The sequence below is a fragment of the Panicum virgatum genome, chromosome 3N, assembly GCF_016808335.1.
Source record: "Panicum virgatum strain AP13 chromosome 3N, P.virgatum_v5, whole genome shotgun sequence".
In the NCBI taxonomy this organism is placed as follows: Eukaryota; Viridiplantae; Streptophyta; class Magnoliopsida; order Poales; family Poaceae; genus Panicum; species Panicum virgatum.
The window spans coordinates 48,881,183-48,887,158 of record NC_053147.1 but is presented as its reverse complement, the minus strand read 5'-3'; positions in this window follow the sequence as shown (position 1 = coordinate 48,887,158).

The window sequence follows — 5,976 nt, the reverse complement described above, 5'->3', positions numbered from 1 at the left end:
CACCATGGAGACGAGAGAAGAACAGCATGTCGAGGTTAGAAAAGTAGGATAACGAGGAAGAAAAGTAAAGGTAATGAAATAGTATATTTGTTTTGTATTTTGATCGATTGGATACCTCAATCGGTCGTGGCCCTTTATATTTATAGGGTGGGTGGACTTGCCCCACAAGAAATCCTATTACAAGATCTAAATCTATGAAAAACTCTAGTTATACTCGGACTCTGCTTAGACCGGTCAGTCGTATCAGACCGGCTATAGGAAAACCCCAACCGGTCAGACCGCCTACGGACACCGGTCAGACCGGTCTGCCAATTTTGGTCGTCAACACCAGGTCTATGGTTCCTCCCGTGCGGGGTTTCATGGCGGACGCGCGCCATGCTGCTCTGCATCCCGTCCCTCCCCATGCACCCCCTAGTCACTCTGGCACTGAGCACCGCCCGCTGATCGATGATGAAGGCTTTCAACTGGTCGTCCCCTGGCGTCGTTCTCGCGCCGCTCGTGCCGGTCCTCGACACCCCCCGGCACTGCCAAGACGGCCGGTGCCCGCGGATCTTGTCGGTCGCTGCTTCAACTGTCTGTCGTACAACCATGTCGCTGCAAGATGCCCCAACCCTTCCTGTTGCCTGCGCTGCGAGGAGGTTGGTCACTCGGCTCGGAACTGCAAGAGGCCCCGCCGGGATGCCCCGCCTGGCCGGGGCTGTGGTCGTCATGTTCCCCGCCCACGCCGGGACGTCGATGCGACGATGGCCTGGCATCATCTGCGTGAGCGGCGTTCGGCGGCCTCGGCTTCCACCGCGACTTCGGCATCAGGCTCCACTTGAGGTTCCTACTCCAGTCCCCCCTCCATCTATGCAGCCTCTCCGGATCGTGGCTACCATCGCTCCGAGGTTCATCGCCCTGACCCCGTCCCTATGGACCCAGCCCTGGTCGTTGAGCTTGAGCCTCCCAGCACACAACCCGTTGGCCATCCCTCGCAGCGGCCGGTGGCGAGGTTTTGTATCCTCCCACGTGACGATAATCTACAGGCCAGGGATGACACCTTGTCTGCTCGTGCTCTGGTCGCTCTGGTGGTTGGTACTAGACCATCCTGCCCAATCTGTTGTGCTCGAAGATACATCCTGGAGAATTTCAGCATTCCTGAGGACAGTTTCTCGATCCATCACTCCCAGCCTGAAGACTTCCTTCTCATCTTCAGGGATTCTGCGACTCTCGAGTTGGTGCTTCATGGCACCCCTTCACCTCGTGATGGCCTGATTCTTCAATTTAAGAGGTGGCAGCGCCTTTCTTCTACCGAGGCTGATTCCATGAAGTATCGCGTGCTGGTCAAACTCAGGGGCATTCCGGCGCATGCTTGGTCGACTGCGGCTGCTTGGTCGGTTTTGGGAGACTTCTGCGCCTGTCCGGATCCCACGCCGGTGACGGTTGCCCGCTCGGACCTTCGTCGTTTCCATGCTGTCACTTGGTGCTCCAACCCGGATCTCATCCCGAATGTAGTGTTTCTACGTGTTCCTGAGAAGTGGGATCCTAATATTGGTGCGGAGCTTTTCTAGCGCCCCGATGAGATCATCTTTCATGACTTACCCATGTTGAAATACAGAGTCGAGGTGGAAATCCTTGAAATTCAAGATTGGACTTGCAGTTCAGGCTCGGACATGCCATATCCGCCGGACCGGTGGGGCAGTGACTCGGAGGATGAGGATGATATGCCTGGTTTCTGGGATTCCCCAAGATCATCGCCTTGGCCTAGAGAAACTGTGTTCCGGCGTCTTGACAACAATGGCGGCTCGGGATCCTCCAGCGATGACGGTGGCCATGGCCTGCCGCATTCGGATGGTCGCGCCAATCGGGTCGTTACTGGTTCTACTTCTGTCGGCGGCATCCCGGCGTGCTCTAAGCATCAGGAACGTGACGCACTTTTGGTTGGTTCCATCACCCTCGGTGGCGCCGGCGATCGCCGGCATCCTCCATTGCCGCTGCGCTTTCGTCCTTCTACACGTCCTTGGTCGCCGGCTTTGCGTGGGGCCCCGGCTGAGGCCCTGCCCATGCGTGCTGTGGGTGCGCGGCTCGAGGACCCTGTGCTTCTCCCTACGGTTGAACCAAGGCCCTCTGCACCGGCGTTTGACCCAATGCTGTGCGAAGCCATGCTGCCATGGAGACTGTTGGGTGTGGTCGCTGTGCAACGACATCCGCTACAGGACAGCGCCGCGACCCAGGCAGATGATCTTCTTCTGATTCGAGATCCTGCTCGGGATTCTGCCCCTCTCGGAGGAACGGTCGAGGATCCGATGCGCTGGGAGAGAATGATCTCTCCTGGGCCTATTGCTCCTGGCCCACTTACCGTCCCAGCTTGGGCTGCCACCCTGGGTCGTTCTGCTGCTGCCGAACCGGAGTTTGGGCACATGGCGACTGGGCCTGATGTTTTGAATTCAAATGTTGCGACGTTCGTTCGCACCAAGACCCCCAAAACGCTAGCACCAGGCTCCGACGCCACCTCTGCTGGCCCTCAAGCAACCGTGGACCTCGCTGTGGTCGATGCGGTTTCGACCCGCTGCACTTCGATCGTCCGGTCGTCCCCGAGTTCAGTCGCGCCCAACATGGTTTGTCTCTCGGTCACCGGTTCTCCACTGACTTTACTCTCCCCTTCTCAACCCCCTGCAAACATAGCTGGCTCGAGGGGGATGGGGGAGACTCTACCTCTTCACCTTTCTCCGGACGCTGATGCTTCGATGCAACAAATGGTCACTGATTTTGCTAACTCTGTGTGCAGAGCCGCCCCACCACCGGTTCTGGACTCCTCACCACTAAGAAGAAGGTAGAAACCACTGCAGCTGATGCTTTCCATCCAACGCAGCAAAAGATTGGCACAGAAATCCAAACACCGTGCCACGAAGCCGGAGGTGTAGGCCCAAAATGTGCTCATGAGACGTCTGGGTCTCACTTCGGAGCAGCATCCCCCAGATGCTTCCTCTTTCCAGGAGTACACGGCTACTTTCTACTCCAACCTCTCTGATTCGCAATGTAAGGCATTGGACGAGCTATTGCCGTCTGGCCTGAGCTCGTTCTCGGTGGCTGAACCAGCACCTTAGCTCTTAGGCTAGCTAGTCGTGTCATTGGTCGCAAACTTGTTAATGATGAATGAAAACTTCTTAATTTGGAATGTCCGCGGCTTGAATTCTAGAGCCCGCAGGAACGTCGTTCGTTAGTTGGTCGCACAACATAATCTGTCACTAATTTCCCTACAGGAAACAAAATTGGATGACTGCGACGCACAATTAATTTCTGAGATGTGTGGTTGGGGCTTTGATTACTATCATAAGCCAGCGGATAACTCCTCTGGTGGTATTCTTATTGCTTGGAAGAGCGACACTTGGATGATTTCCAACCCGCTTTTCCATGCTGATTGCATTACAGTCCAAGTTACTTTGCTGAGGAATGGGGAACAATGGTGGCTTACCTATGTCTATGGCCCGTAGGGTGATTCTGAAAAATTGCGGTTCCTCGATGATCTGAGACAAGTGCGTGCCTCTAGATCTGGCACCTGGGTTGTCTGCGGTGACTTCAACATGATTTATTAGGCGCAAGACAAAAGTAACCGCCGTCTTAACAGAAGAATGATGGGTCATTTCCGTGGCCTAATAAACGATACACAACTCCATGAGCTCCATCTCAAAGGTCGCAATTACACCTGGTCGAACGTGAGAGACCAACTCTAGAAAGACTGGACCGGGTTTTTGTTACTGACGATTGGTTAATGGCCTTTCCAGATCATGATTTGTCCGCCCTTTCTTCTGAATGCTCAGATCATGCGCCTCTTCTCCTCATGTCTGACTGCTTTCTACCACATTTCAAGCGCTTTCGCTTTGAAAATTTCTGGCCAAGATGTGGTGGCTATGCCCAAGTTGTGGAAGAGGACGGGAACGCACACACCGATCCCCAGGTTGATGCCATGAGGTGCATTGACATTAAGCTGCGTCGTACTGCACAAGCATTGAAGAGTTGGAGTGCAAAACACATCGGCTCTGTCCGTCTACAACTCGCCATTGCAAAAGAAATTGTGTATAGATTCGATCTTGCACAAGAGCATCGCCTTCTCTCTGCAGCTGAGCACGAACTGCGCCGGAGGGCTAAACTCTGCTCTCTCGGCCTGGCATCTCTTCAGAGAACAATCCTGCGACAGCGTGCTCGAATCACCTTTCTAGCTGAGGGGGACGCCAATACTAAGTTCTTCCATCTGCAGGCATGCCACAGAAGCCGCAAAAATTTCATCAACAAACTCAAGGTGGGTGAAAACTTCCTAGCGCAGAATGAACAAATGGCTGATGGGGTGTACAATCATTTCATGGGCATCATGGGAAGCCCTGGTCAGCAGCTCTGCAGTATTGACCTCACCCAACTTGGCCTCCCCTCTGTGCACTCATCTTTGCTGGATGCGTGCTTTACCGAGGAGGAGGTGTGGCATGCTATCCAAGACATGCCGGTCGACAAGGCCCCGGGTCCGGATGGATTCACCGGCCTTTTCTACAAATCTACATGGCAGATCATCAAGGCTGATATTATGCGAGCTTTTCATGCCATTTGGTCGTTGGATGGTCGCAGTCTCTATCTTTTGAATCAGGCTTACATGGTGTTACTGCAGAAAAGATCGGATGCTGAGACGATCGGCGACTACAGGCCGATCAGTCTTATTCACAGCTTTGCTAAGCTCTTCACCAAAGTGATAGCGAGACGTTTGGCACCACATATGGCAATCCTAGTTCAGCCGAACCAAAGTGCATTCATTCGGACAAGGCTGATACATGAAAATTACAAGGCGGTGAATTTGACGGGCAAATTTCTTCACCGCCACAAAAGTGTCCTCTGTGCTCCTCAAGTTAGACATTGCCAAAGCCTTTGATACGGTCAATTGGCAGTTCCTTCTCAGCCTCCTCTCTGGTCTTGGTTTTTCTAGGCGCTGGATTAATTGGATCTCCATGTTTCTGTCCACTGCTAGCACTAGAGTGCTTCTTAATGGCAGCCCTGGTCAGAGGATTTCCCACGCCAGGGGCTTGCGCCAAGGTGACCCATTATCTCCACTTCTATTTGTGCTCGTCATGGAAACCCTGAATTCTTTACTCAAGCTAGCTGAAACAATGGGTCTCCTTCAACCTTTACATGCTCAAATTAAAGAGAGGATTTTCATGTATGCTGATGACGTCGTCCTGTTCTTGAGACCATGCCAGCAGGACCTAGTCTTGGTTAAGGGGATCCTCGAAATCTATGAACATGCTACTGGCCTGAAGACCAATCTGAATAAAAGTCGCGTCTCCCCAATTCAGTGCGACTTGGAGTCCACGGTGACAGTGCTCACTCATTTCCCTGGAAAAATTGATCCTTTTCCCATCACTTACTTGGGCATTCCTCTTGGCCTAAGAAAACTGCGAAAGAATGAGCTGCAACCGCTGGTTGATAAGGTTGCGAATCGACTCCCATCGTAGAAGGCGAATCTCCTTAACAAAGCTGGTCGCACTGTCCTGATTAAGAGTACGCTCTCAACAATCCCAACTCACACTGCGCTTGCTGTCAAGATCTCTCCATGGACTATCAAATGCATTGACAAGATCCGTAGGGGATTTCTGTGGAGGGGAGCGGCTTCGGCTAAGGGCGGTCACTGCTTACTTGCTTGGCCACGCGTTTGTCGCCCACCTGAGCTCGGTGGCCTTGGTATTGTTGATCTGGAGCGCTTCGGATACGCCCTTAGGATGAGATGGCTTTGGCTCCGGAAGACTGATCCAAGTAGGTCATGGCATATGCTACCTGATGAGAAAGAACCTGTGGTTGAGGCGATGTTTCAGGCTTCTATATACATTGAGCTAGGAGATGGTTGCACAACACTCTTCTAGGCAGATTGCTGGCTACAAGGGGCTTCGCTACTCGATCTGGCCCCATGTCTTTGCAACGGGGTTAGTGCACGTGTTCGGGCGAAATGCACGGTCACTC